Source organism: Myotis daubentonii, chromosome 3 (genome assembly GCF_963259705.1).
Source record: "Myotis daubentonii chromosome 3, mMyoDau2.1, whole genome shotgun sequence".
NCBI lineage: Eukaryota > Metazoa > Chordata > Mammalia > Chiroptera > Vespertilionidae > Myotis > Myotis daubentonii.
The window spans coordinates 152,313,642-152,328,557 of NC_081842.1; the positions used below are offsets into that span (position 1 = coordinate 152,313,642).

General features: G+C 38.5%; 1 protein-coding gene and 1 pseudogene across 3 annotated transcripts in view; one reads left to right on the forward strand and one right to left on the reverse strand.

Moving 5' to 3' along the window:
• LOC132230858 (guanylate-binding protein 5-like) overlaps nucleotides 1–8,605 on the reverse strand; it is a 153,685-nt pseudogene extending 145,080 nt beyond the window's left edge.
• LOC132230859 (guanylate-binding protein 6-like) overlaps nucleotides 1–14,916 on the forward strand; it is a 349,236-nt gene that overhangs the window by 301,747 nt on the left and 32,573 nt on the right. The window lies entirely within an intron of this gene.

A 14,916-nucleotide genomic window follows, 5' to 3' on the forward strand; every position in this document is an offset into this window, starting at 1 on the left:
TCACACAGAGAAGGGAACAAAATTACCAACAAATTCAAAGAGCAATCACACACATTGAACTGCAAAGAAACTTGCTGTAACAACGAAGACTCACGATTTCCAGTGATAATGATTTCTTCACTTAGAGTCTTGGTTTTTGCATGTGTAAGGATATATTGACATAAATTTTTGAATTGCTCCTGAAAATTCCATTCTAGTTGGTTTTCTGACATATCCTACACCTAGTGTAATACTTTTTTTGTCATTTGCAGGCTGATCAAAGACAAAGCACTTCTGCCTTGGAAAGAACTCCCTGATATACGCTCTAGGCATGTTGGACTTCTGGGTTTGGGGATCCTGGCCTAAAAAAAGAAAAACACTCATCACTGATGAAGCAGTCTTCAGGCAAGGAGGTTGAAGACATTCATTTCCAGGGATTTTTGCATCACTGTAACACTGGTTCCTGTAAGTCTCCTTTTATCTAATCATGCAAATCAACCTAATGCTAATAATTTACCAAAGCATATACTTTATTTATTTATTTATTTATTTATTTATTTATTATTATTTATTTATTTATTTATTTATTTATTATTTTCAGAGCTAAGAGCATAGAAAGTATTTCTGGAGAAAATAGGAGGTGGACATCCATCCCAAGTGAAGAAACTTATGGTTATTTTCCTTAGCCCTTCCATGGTGCCCAATGGTTTAACTGTTTATTATTTTTGAATGATAGATTAATCTCCAATATGGTCACAAATACTTTTGGTATTATAATCCTCAGGCCATAAATAAAATGTGGGCTCTAAAGTGACAGTGAATTGCTTTCTGGTAGAAATAAGGATATTTATGATACTGCTGGAAAAAGTTTCATGTGAAGGAAAGACAATACTCAAAACAGTAAATAAAAACTCCTAAAAATCAAAGTTAAAAAATACAAGCAATATAAATACATTCATAGATTTTTTAGCAGACATCATCAAAAAGTAATGTTAACCTAATGCCACTTGGAGACCACACCTGTTTTTTATATCAGTTTACATTAAATGTCACACAGTGTGATTTTAGGCATATGTCATCTGTTCAATAAAAGATTCTTGAATGAATAAATAAATTATTAAATAAGCAAAAATGGATATGTTCGTAGGTACTACCTATTATTCTCCCTGCTAAATGTACTCAGTGTTAAGAGTTTATTATTTCAACATGACAAAATATTGTATGAGGCTATAGAAGGAAGAGAGCAATATTATGAAAAACAAGTAATAAAGGATTTGACAGTCTTATAGGAAGGATACGTCAATGATTTTTTTGGGTGGAGATATTTATATAAATATCCTTTATATGAAGAATGTAACCATGCAGACTATTAAAATAGACAACATGAAATGTACTTAAACAATAAAGTCATTTGATATGTTTGTGATTCTGTGTTTATCATCTTCTATACTAATGAGCATGTTTTGCTAAATAGAAATAGATGAGCTCTGAACAATAAGTAACAAAAATATTTGAGCCTTAAGAAGTTTTAGCACTAGTTATCATCCATTACACTTATTTTTCATGATGTCAATTTTTCTAAAATCATTTTGTCCAACGATGTATTCTATATTTTCTCAGCCAACTTAAGTTCTGTTCACTTGAGTTTTTTTTTCAGTAATAATAACAAGTGAAACCATACCCACCTGTCATACACATATCACCATTAGCATGGGCCTCAATTCAATAAAAATAAAGATTGACCTAAGTGCTGAGAAACAGGCTCAGTTGGTCCCACCTCCTACTGAACCCTGTGCCACTCAGACCATCCTCTGGTAACTGGAATGAACTTCAAGGAATTCTCCAGGCACTCATCTTCAGTGATGGTGCATCAATCTAACTTCAGCTCCAGCTTGAAATCCGGTACAACCCAAACAAAGTCTGGAAAGAAACTCACAAACTTGGCTGAGTCATCTCCTTCACCAGAGCTGGGAGATTAGCTTTGTTAGTTCAGTCACATAGCTGGGATCTTAGCTAAGGAATAAGAAGTGCTCCACGCTAAAATTTCCAGATCTCACCCAGAAACAATTTTTATTAACGTTCCCATTAATCCTGTGTTCTTTTCACTCAACCATGATTATTGACACGAGGAAACAACAACGACAAAAATAGTCTCAGTTACATTCCTGTAGCCTTCATGGCACATGGTGGTTGGGTTCCTGGAAGGATACTGCAGCTGCTCCAGGGCCTGGTAGTTGATGTGGTTCATGCTGTTGTAGATAAACATGCTGCTTAGAAGCACGGCCAGGGCAAAGATTTATGAGTCATTCTTAGGGTTTCCCTAGAAAGTGCTTTACAGTAGGGGACTTAGATGTCTATTGTTTTTTTTTATTTGTTTTTATTTTTGAAAATGAAAACTAAAAATTAAAAAATAGGGGTTTTTTTGGCTAATACTCACTTGAGGATACTTTTTCTATTGATTTTTTAGAGAGAGTGGAATGAATGAAATGGAGGGAGGAAAGAAGGGAGAGAGGAAGAGAGAGAGAGAGAGAGAGAGAGAGAGAGAGAGAGAGAGAGATGTGAGAGAGACATATCCATTGGTTGCCACCTGCTTCCCCCTTCCTCGGGACTGGAATTGAACTTGCAACCCAGGTACGTGCTCTTGACAGGAAATTGAAACTTCAACCCTTCAGTTCACAGGCCAACACTCTAACCATTTAGTCATATCAGCCAGGGCAAAAAACTACCATTTTAATCAAAATTTTACTTTAAAGATGTAAAAATAAAATGAAAATCTTAGAGTTTTTTTTTAAAAAATACATTTACTATAAAATTAATGAGAGAAAAATTCTCAAAGCCAAACTGTAGATGATGCCTGTTTTCTAAATGTGAACACAGTAATGCAAGGTTTAAGCGTATAAATGTCTTTCTCTCAACAGACACATTTTTCCAATTTATCTCTCATCTTACAATATAATCCATCACTAACATACAAATCACACCTAAAACTAGACTTACTTAGGTTTTAGTCTGTTTTTTGTTTGTTTGTTTGTTTGTTTGTTTGTTTGTTTCACAAAAACAAGCTTGGTAGCTATGAGTTCATATTAAATTGTGTCTTATGGCTCAATTCAAATTCCAGTATTATGTTTATCATCACATAAACAACAATGAAAATAAAACCTGCAGTGAGCACAATTAATAAGTGATCTAAAACAAGTGGAACAATGGTGGGAAGCTACAGAAGCTGACTTTTATTTCAGTCGGAAACCATGAAGCCTTCTAGTGCCATGTGATATACAAATTGTACTCTCTCTGCAACAGCCTTAGTGTCTCAAATGCTAGGAACTAGTAAAAACTTTAAGCTTGACGAACTCCAATGTGGAAATACTACTCCAAGCATTTGACCTGAAGTGACTGAGCAGGTACTTAAAAAAGTAAATGCATGAAAAACCTGAGACCATGAGACATCCTTTAAGAAAGGGATCTTTAAATGAACTTCTGACTCTGGAGGGCCTCTACCCTTCACTTCTAATTAAGCATAGAAGAAAAACAGACTGGCTAATTTGTTGGGTTTTTTTTAATCCAAATAAAATGCTTGCCGGGGTCCAACCCCAGCAGGTCCAGGGGTCCCCAAAGGTGTGGACGGAGTCGGCAAAGAAGCAATCACACGGAGACAGTGTTCAGTTGATCAGCAGCCTAGCCAGGATCTCTAACCCGGATCTCCAGCCAAGTTCTGGTCTGGATCTCCAGAGAGGTTCTGCTTTGGATCTCCAGCGAGGTTCTGTAGCCATGTTCCCTTGCTAGGTTCTCCAGACAGGTTCTGTCCAGGTTCTCCAGCCAGGTTCAGTCACCAGGTTCTAGTCAGGTTCAGTCCAGGATCTTTTGCCATGTTCTCTCGCTAGGTTCTGTGTCTAGGTTCTGAGGCCAGTTTCTGTCCAGGATCTTTTGCCATGTTCTCTCCAGCGAAGTTCTTCTGTCTCTAGAGAACGTTCTGTGTAGGTTCTGTCTTCTGAATTCTGTCTCTTTCTGTCTTGTTACATCTGTATTTATACCAGTTGATTCAATCCTATCAATCTCTATTACAAAGGTTAGGGTGTTTCTTATCTCCATTCCAGGGAGTAAAGATTATGCAGCTTAAGCATGATTGTTTGTAGTTAAAGTGATTAATTACCCACCTGGCACTTAGTTAAGGGTTTTTATTCCCTCCCTAACTTCAGGGGAAAATCCCTACCTGGGGAAACAACCTTTCTCAGAGACCTTGGTTAAAACACATGGTGCCAAGAAGGTGAGCAAACATATTAAGAACAGTATGCCATATATGCCAGGTCCCTTGAAACAGCAAGCATGGGCCGGCTCCCGGCAAATGCTAACTTAATGGAATCCTTAGTTATTCAAAGTCATCGGTGTATTTTTTTAAAAAAAAACACAGTAAGCCAAGGATAACAATCCAGATCTATTGTTAAAAGTACAAGTTCATTGACAGAATTATCATAATGCCATTTTAAATATTATCTACTTTTTAAAAAAAAACCACAAATCTTCATCATTTAGGCAAAAAACAAATTTTACTTTTCTTCAAAGAGATGTCAATGATAAATGTGATTAAAACATTTGAGTAAAACCTTTTGTCATTTTTTTCCTTGACCTACTGAATATTTTCCAGTTCCATTTTGTAGTTTCATTGGATGACTTTGGGAAAATAACATGGCAAATATTGCTGTTATATAATACAAAAGAGGCTCTCATTTATAAGCAAACCTGGAACTTAGAAGGGCATTGGAAATATATCAGTGAAGAGCTCATTTAAAAAACTATTTAGCATTTAGTATGTGGAGAATTGGAATGCACAATTGAAGACTGTAGTTCTTGAAGAAGTGTGATAAAACCTCATTTATCAAAAGACCTTGGTGTCAAAGAGTGCCCTTGCGCCCTCTTCTAATGCTGTAGTAATACATCAGATTTGGATTTCCCTAGGTCTACTACTTCCTTTAAAAAAAAAACAGAACAAGGGTATTGAGCTGCAATTACAACTGACTAGTTCAAAAACTGTTTTAAAAGTTAGGTTTGTATATTATAAATTGTACACTCAAAACCATCTCTTACAGTCCAAGGTTAGTAACCCAGCCAGCTTAAATCAAAGGTTTTTCTCACCTAGGTCCCAGTACATGGATGACGGACTCAAGTACTCACTATACTGGGAAGTAGAGATCAAGAAAGTATTTATTGGTCAAAGCTTCAGTTACACAGGATGTGTCTTTGAATCAGATTCCTCTTCAACTCAAGCACTCCTTTACTGACAGAACTTTGTAAATCACACCAAGAAAATCACCCCAGATGGCAAGAGCTAACACATTTGAAATGCGGTCACTGTAGCTTTTTACCTGAACTGCAGAAGCAATCGTGGAAGATGGACTGGATCAAGCCTTCCCCAATCTTATAGGACTGAGCAAATCAGTGAGTTCACCAATAAAATTATAGTAAATTAGATATATGCTTATATACACCAGAGGGGCAGGACTGTTAGCCCCCGAGGGAAGGAAACTATCCCCACAACTAGAAGCTTTTTAAATTTAGATTTTATAAATTCATTCTCCCTCCACATCTTTTTTTTTTCCTTCTCAGTAATGGAAGCCAAAGGTGCATTAGTGCTACTTTCAACTTAGACTCACACTAACATAAATAAGGAGAAAAGATTGAATTGCAAGTAACACTATAAATACAAAATACTTATATTATCCCATAATAGTGCTTTTTGTTTGTCTAACTCACATTTTTAGAGAAGTCAGTACAAAATTCTTCTTTAAAAAATAACATATTCCTGGTGTAGCTGAAGCTTTTCTGGAGATTTTTAAGTAGATTACTTCACTGTAATCCATTTTCATGGGTCCTACCTCCAACTTTATTAATCTCTTACAATTTAACTAGTAGGTCCCATGGATTATAATTTCCTCTGGGAATGACTATATTAGGATCCCAATTTTTATATCCCTGATAACACTGCATATTACTTAATTCTCAACTATGCTCTTGGTCTTTGCTTCATTCACTGCCATATCTGTAGTACCTAACACAAAGCCCTGAATGCAGCTGTCCAATAAGTATTTAACTTGTACTTGTTGCCCCAGTGTAAAAATAAAAAGATCTATTCTTAATCAAAGTATTGAGTTTACCAAGAAAGTAAGTTCTACAAAATAGAAGTTTGCCTCATTATTCCTAATTGAATTTGTAGCTTAGAGAAAAACATCATGAAAGTTGAGGTGGCAAATTAAAATGTAAGTGGAGTATCAAGAACAAAAAATTCTTTGCCTTACCTTTTCCACATGGCCCAGGCCCTCAGTGTCCAGAAGGACCAGAGTGTGGTTGGGTTTGGAGGGGTGGGGTACACACCACATCCAGATGCCCTTGGGTTCAGACCTCACTGTGGAGCCCAGACAGAATCCTGCAAAGGAAAAGGAGAAAGTATTATAGAGTAACAGCAGATAGTCCAGGCTGCCCATAGGTTACATTGGTTAAACTTGTCAGAATGTGAGTGCCAGGCTGGGAGAAAGGTTGCTTTCATTTCAGCAAGAACAACCTATCCAATATTTGTACATATTGAGGACCATCTCAATACACACTTTGTGTCCTCTATTTACCTCATTCTATCATTTGTAGTTCAACTTATGTCACATTTCAGAACTAATATAACCTCTACTGACTTTTATGTGTATGTGTGTGTGTGTGTGTGTGTGTGTGTGAGTATATGTGTATATATATATATATATATAGTTAATCCTCATCCAAGGACATGTTTATTGATTTAGAGAGAGGAAGTGAGATGATAGATAGATAATAGATAGATAGATAGATAGATAGATAGATAGATAGATAGATAGATAAAATTTGACATGAGAGAGGGAAACATTGATTTGCTGCCTGTTGTACACACACTAACTTGGGACTGAACCTGCAACCTAGGTATGTGCCCTCAACCAGAATCAAACCTGTAACCTTTTGATGTACAGGACCATTCTCCAACCAATTGCGCCCCCGACCCCCACCCCAGCCATGGCTTGACTTTTATATTATTTTCTGACCCTGAAGAGCTCCCTTGTCCTTCAGGTTCTGGTGGATTTCAACCAGTGGGAGGTATTAAAAGGAGACGAGAGGTCAGACATATGTTCTCCTCACTTTCTTCCTAGTGAGCCACGATGTCCTCTGTTTCTATACCTTCGGCCACACACCCTTCCATACCATATCTCCGGTCTTTGCCACATTCTGTTATCCACTTTTGCTTGCCTCATCTGCTGTAGTAGTTTTAGAGTCTACCTGGCCATTGCTATTGCCACTCTCTGTATGCATCCTTATCCCACATTGGGTCTTTGTGCTGTTCTTATGCCCTTGTAAATCATCTTCCATTAAATGCTCTTCAGTACCCCTGAGTAGGTCATCTGAGTCCTGCCAGGACCTGGATAATACATCAGCTTTTGTTGGATTTTTTTCCTCCCCTTTACCCTTGTATTTTTCCCAATTTTTTTCTCTTCTAAAAAATGATGAGTTCTTTGCTAACTGCTTCAAGTGGGGACAAAATGGAGGGGAAAACAGAAAGGACCCGGGAGATTGTTCTAGATCCTCTTTCCAAAGGCAGAAATTAAACACACAGTGGGAGAGAGTATGAGGTATATGCCAAGGACCCCACTGATGATATATCTTGTCCCACAGTCCAGGATTTTGACCGTCTGCCATATTCCAATGTCTCCTTCAATGAAGAATGAAAATGAACATGATAAAATACCTAGGGGAGGTTGAGTCAGCATGCCTGAAGCCATTCAATTTCTACATCCAGAGTATATTCCACAGACAGAATATAAAGCCTGAGGTGGTCTGTATTCTTCCACATGTAATAGTGTTTGATTATTTTCTGACTAATCCATAGTAATCTGAAGTTCACATTACCCCAGCAAAGAAAGGCAGGGTATAATTGGAGGTCATTGGTCTCAGCTTTGGGAGGTAAAACAAGTTGTCGAGAGAGAGAGAGAGAGAGAGAGAGAGAGAGAATTCATCAAAGTTTTGCTATGAAATGAAGCAAACAATTGGATGGTAGCCCTATTGAAATATGGGAATACAGAATATACTGCTATTTGCTTTACCTCCTATCCCTTTTTAAAAACAGCAACTATTGACAATATTTGTATGCTAGAGTTTAGAGCAGAAGTAATGTAAGAGAAAGGAAGGGAATACTTTCTGGAGCTGAGCTCACTAATGGGTGGATCTTTGATAGGGCTAGGGAACTCTTTATGAGCGAGATTTTGTAGACAGATGAGGTTGAAGTTATAAATCTAGCAATGAAACTTAAAAGTTTTCTTCACTGAGAGGAATGAGGCTCTTTTTTAAGATGACCTCGAGAGAGGCATGATCAGCCTCTGTTATCACGGTCTCCAAGCAAATGGCCCTGTCCCCAGAACAATACTCAACATGGTTCTGTCCTGCCAGGCGGTTCATCAGGTAGGATTTTCCTGCCCAATACAGACCTGCAATAGCCACCACCACCACAGGTTGAAAGATCTTGTCTAGAATCTCCAGTGCAGTTGGATTTACTGTCAGCTGATTATTCTGATTTTCCACCAGACAGATGGGATCCATCATGGTGTATCCAGAGGCCATGGTGAGCTGTAACCCAGAGGAATAACTTAGTACAACACAAGATCCTGAAGTCATATCTAACAGTTACAGAGGTTATTTGCATATTACCTTTACACTCCTGGAGAGCATATATCAGTTTCCTACTGAAAGGGCGAGGACTACAGCCTCCATCTTGCCCCAGGGTAAGGGCTACACCCTCCATCTTACCTTGGCTATGTGCTCGGCAAGGCTTCTTCCTGGAAGCCCAAGCCTCTGCTAGCCACACCCAGGACTTCTTTAAACTAACCAATGACAATCAAGGGAAGTCGCCATAGATATGACCACATCCTGTGTAACGAGATACCAACTTGTGCCTGGCCAATCAGCAGGGCCAACAGTCCTTTCTCCTCCCCTTCCAGCCCCCTATAAAACCTCTCTCCATACAGAGTTCTCTCTCTCTGCTTCCTGCCGCTGCGTTGGCGAGGTGGGGGAGCTGAGCTAGCTCGATTAAAGACTCTTATGCTTTTGCATCAGACTCAGCTGGCTCCCTGGTGGGCTTTTGGGGATCTTGAAATCTGGGCATAACACCTACATTTTGTATGTTTCTAAAAGGTAAGTATTTAGCCTAGTGTGTCAAGGCCTGGTACAGATTCCTTATGTACATTATTATATTGATCTATAAATGAACTTTAAAACAACCTTGACCATGTGATGCATAAAATGATTCTAATGAGAAAAACAAACAAACCACTGATGATGGAGCCTTGAGAAGGTTAACATACTGGGGGAAAGTTGAGGCAGAATGGGACATGCAGGAGATGAGGAGTGACCAGAGAAGATACCTAGAGTTCCAGAGTGATTTGTTTTCTTGTTAACTGCATATATTCTCTGAGCACCTACCATGTGCTGGGCACTGCTCTATATGTTCAGTATCAAGTGGTGAACAAAATGGATACCAATTCCTGTCTCATGAAACTCTGTCCTAGTGGGGGGAGACAGACAATACAGAAAGCAAATAAGCAGCATGCATAGTATATGTATATTAGATGAGTTTATATAGAGGGTGGTCAGGGAAGGCCTGCCTCTCAGAGAAAGAGAAATAAATGTGATCTTTGACCTTAAGGAGAACAGGTTTAGTGAATCCCAGAGCAGGAGAGGGGAGACATTGAAAGGAAGATGAAGAGATGAAGAATGTGGCTCCTTCTCAAAATATTAAAGGACAACCCTAGCCAGTTTGACTCAGTGGATAGAGCATTGGCCTGAGGACTGAAGGGTCCCAGGTTCCAGTCAAGATCATATGGCCCAGGTTGTGGGCTCAATCCCCAGTGGGGGCATGCAGGAGGCAGCAGATCAATAATTCTCTCTCATCATTGATGTTTCTATCTCTCTCTCCCTCTCCCTTCCTCTCTAAAATCAATAAAAATATTTTTTAAAAGCACACAATAAAACAGAGAAAGACAAGTGTCACATGATCTCACTCATGTGGAATCTAAAGAACATAATAAACTGATGAAGAAAATAGATTCAGAAACATGTAAACAGAATAGACTATGGAATCTCAGAGGAAGGTCGGGGTGGGTGGATAGGAAGTGATTAACCAAATAACTTGTCTTTATATATGTGTTGACACAGAAAGTAGTGTGGTGAAAGCCTGGGTGAGAGGGAGGTGCAGGATAGAAGGGGTCAAAGTGGAAAAGAGGGATCTATGTAATACTTTCAACAATAAAGATTAAAAAACACACAATAGGTCAAATCATTACTGGACCCAGATAAATTAATGGGTGCATGAATTCATTTCATTGGAATCAAAGGACATTATTCCTTACTTTTAGGCTGACAAGGAAGAGAGGCAGTAGCCAGCATGTTTTAGGGTGTGCCCAGATGTGCCAGAGTCCCACAGCTGGGTGAGGCCCTACTTTACTGTTTTCATCATAGTGGGTATAAGCAGGAGGAATTGTAGAGTTTATTTCTTGAACTGAATATTTAAAATTTTGGTTAGAATAGATGATTTAATAAAAACATTTATTTTAAATGCAAGTAAACTGGAATACCCAATCCAAAAGCTGGTAAGTTCAAATAAAGAAGTAAAATGAAATAGTTGTCTTATATGGAGGTAGTTGGTTTCAAACTATTCCTCAGGAGAGTCTGTCATCTGAGGAGATGGTGAAAACTACCCCAAGCCTTGACTTCTCAGCAAGGATTACAGAATATTCTGAGATGGTTCTTGTATGGACCACATGTTAGAAACAATGCCTGGAAAACAAGCACTATTAGATCTTATAGTTATTTCTAACAGTTGATCAGTGAACATGAAATTGAATTATTCAATACTAGAGGCCCGGTGCATGAATTTGTACAAAGGTGGGGTACCTCGCAGGCATTCAGGGACAATCAGGACTGCAGAGGTTGTCCAGGGGAAACAGTGAAGGGAGGTGGGCTGGCTGGAGGGAAGGGACATGGGAGGTTGGCAGCCTGGGCAAGGGACTGTAGGACGTTATCCAACAACAGGAAGTTGGCTGTGGGAGCACACTGACCACCAAGGGCCAGCTTTTGTGTTGAAAATCTGCTATGAACATAGGGGTGCATATATCCTTTCAGATTGGTGTTTCTGTTTTCTTGGGATATATTCCTAGAAGTGGGATCACTGGGTCAAATGAGAGTTCCATTTTTAACTTTTTGAGGAAACTCCATACTGTCTTTCATAGTAGCTGCACCAGTCTGCATTCTCACCAGCAGTGCACGAGTGTTCCTTTTTCTCCACATCTTCTCCAGCACTTGTCCTTTGTTGATTTGTTGATGATAGCCATTCTGACAGGTGTGAGATGGTGCCTCATTGTTGTTTTGATTTGCATTTCTCAGATGATTAGTGACTTTGAACATGTTTTCATATGTCTCTTGGGTTTCTGAATGTCCTCTTTTGAAAGGTGTCTATTTAGGTTCTTTGCCCATTTTTTGATTGGATTGTTTATCTTCCTTTTGTTAAGTTGTATGACTTCCCTATAAATATTGGAGATTAAACCCTTATCGGTGATGACATTGGCAAATATGTTCTCCCATGCAGTGGGCTTTCTTGTTGTTTTGTTGATGGTTCCTTTTGCTGTGCAGAAGTTTTTATTTTGATGTAGTCCCATTTGGTTATTTTCTCTTTAGTTTCCAATGCCCTAGGAGCTGTATCAGTGAAGAAATTGCTTTGGCATATGTTTGAGATTATGTTGCCTTTGTATTCTTCTAGTATTTTTATGGTGTCCCATCATATATTTAAGACTTTTATCCATTTTGAGTTTATTTTTGTGAATGATGTAAGTTGATGGTCTAGTTTCATTTTCTTGCATGTATCTGTACAATTTTCCCAACACCATTTATTGAAGAGACTATCTTGACTCCATTGTATTTGCCTCCTTTGTCAAATATTAATTGAGCATATTGGTTCGGCCCGATTTCTGGGCTCTCTATTCTATTCTATTGATCTATATGTCTGTTCTTGTGCCAGTACCAGGCAGTTTTGAGAACAGTGACTTTGTAATACAGCTTGATATATGGTATTGAGATCCCACCTACTTTGTTCTTTCTTAGGATCGCTGCAGCTATTCGAGGTATTATTTTTATTCCAGATGAATTTTTGGAGAGTTTGTTCTAGATCTGTGAAGTATGCCGTTGGTATTTTAATGGGAAGGGCATTGAATTTATAGATTGCTTTGGGTAGTATGGACATTTTAATGACGTTGATTCTACCAATCCAAGAACATGGTATGTTTTTCCATTTGTTTATCTCTTCCTCTATCTCTTTTTTCAATGTCCTGTAGTTTTCTGAGTAGAGGTCTTTTACCTCTTTAGTTAAATTTATTCCTAGGTAGCTTAATTTTCTTGGTGCAATGGTAAAAGGGATTGTTTTTTTAGTCTCTCTTTCTGTAAGTTCACTATTGGTGTATAGAAATGGCATAGATTTTTTGGCGTTAATTTTATATCCTGCTACATTGCGGAATTTATTTATTAAGTCTAATAGTTTTTTGATGGAGTCTCTAGGGTTTTGTATGTATAATATTATGTCATCTGCAAATAAGGACAGTTTTACTTTCTCTTTTCCAATTTGGATGCCTTTTATTTATTCTTCTTGTCAAATTGCAATGGCTAATACTTCCAGTACTATGTCGAATAGGAGTGGTGAGAGTGGGCATCCCTGTCTTGTTCCTGTTCTTAGGGGAAATGGTGTTAGTTTTTGTCCATTGAGTATGATGTTGGCTGTGGGTTTGTCATATGTGGCTTTTATTATGTTGAGGTATGATTCTTCTATTCCCACCTTTCTGAGAGTTTTTATCAAAATGGGTGTTAAATTTTGTCAAACACTTTTTCTGCATCAATTGATAAGACTATGTGTGTTTTTTTTCTTTCAATTTGTTTATGTGATGTATCACGTTTATTGATTTGCGGATATTATACCATCCTTGCATCCCTGGGATAAAACCTACTTGGTCATGGTGTATGATCTTCCTGATGTACTGCTGGATCCGATTTGCTAAGATTTTGTTGAAGATTTTGGCATCTATGTTCATGAGGGATATTGGCCTATAATTCTCTTTCATTGTGTCGTCTTTACCTGGTTTTGGTATTAGGTTGATGCTGGCTTCATAGAATGAGCTTGGAAGTGTTCCTTCCTCTTGAATTTTTTGTAGTAGTCTGAGGAGGATAGGTTTTAGTTCTTCCTTGAATGTTTGGTAAAACTCCCCTGTGAAGCTATCTGGTCCTGGGCTTTTTTTTGCTGGAAGCTTTTTGATGACTGCTCCAATTTCTTTCATAGTTATTGGCCTATTGAGATTTTTATATTCTTCCTGATTGACTTTTGGAATGTTGTATTTTTCTAGGAATATGTCCATTTCCTACAAGTTGTCTAGTTTGTTGGAGTAGAGTTGTCCATAGTATTTTTTTTAACAATCATTTGTATTTCTCTGGGGTCTGTTGTTATTCTGCCTCTATCGTTTCTGATTTTGTTTATTTGGGTCCTCTCTCTTTGCTTCTTGGTGAGCCTGGCTAGAGGTTCATCAATCTTGTTTATTCTTTCAAAGAACCAGCTCTTGTTTTCATTGATTTTATGTATTGCTTTTTTGTTCTCTATGTCATTTATTTCTGCTCTAATCTTTATTATCTCCTTCCTTCTGCTCACTCTGGGCTTTTCTTGTTGCTCTCTTTCTAATTCTTTGAGATGTAAATTTAGATGATTAACTACCATTTTTTCTTGTTTGTTGAGATAGGCCTATAGAGCTATAAACTTCCCTCTCAGGACTGCTTTCATTGTGTCCCATAGGTTTTGGATTGTTGTGTTTTCATTGTTGACGGGAGCTGGTCCATCCTTGCTGTTTCAAGGGACCTGGCATATATGGCATACTGTTCTTAACTTGTTTGCACACCTTCTTGGCGCTGTGTTTTAACCAAGGTCACCTCTCTGAGAAAGGTTGTTTCCCCAGGTAGGGATTTTCCCCTGAAGTTAGGGAGGGAATAAAACCCCTCAACTAAGTGCCAGGCGGGTAATTAATCACTTTAACTACGAACAATCATGCTTAAGCTACATAATCTTTACTCTCTGGAATGGAGATAAGAAACGCCCTAACCTTTGGAATAGAGATTGATAGGATTGAATCAACTGGTATAAATACAGATGTAAATAGACAGCAAGACACAGAATTTAGAAGACAGAACTCGAGAGACAGAACTCAGAAGAGAGCCAGGAGGACAGAACCTACACAGAACCTGCAGACAGAGGAACTTCGCTGGAGAGAACATGGCGGGGGATCCTGGACTGAACCTGACTACAGAAATATGGCAAGAGAACCTGACTAGAACCTGGTGACTGAACCTGGCTGGAGAACCTGGACAGAACCTGTCTGGAGAACCTAGCAAGAGAACATGGACACAGAACCTGGCTGGAGATCCTAAGCAGAACCTCTCTGGAGATCCAGACCAGAACTTGGCTGAAGATCCTGGCTGGAGATCCTGGCTAGGCTGCTGATCAACTGAACGCTGCCTCCGTGCCATTCCTTCTTCGCCGACTCCGTCCATGCCTTTGGGGACCCCTGGACCTGCTGGGATTGGACCCCGGCACATTGTCATTAGTTTCCAGGATGTTTTTAATTTCTTCTTTGATCTCATTTGTAACCCAATCAATATTTAATAACATGCTATTCAGCTTCAAAGTGTTTGAGTATTTTGAGTTGTTTTTATTGTTGTTTATTTTTAATATTATTCCATCGTGGTCTGAGAAGATGCTTGGTATGATTTCAATCTTCTTGAATTGGGGAGGCTTTTTTTGTGAACCAATATGTGGTCTATTTTTGGAAATGTCCAATGAGCACTTGAGAAGAATGT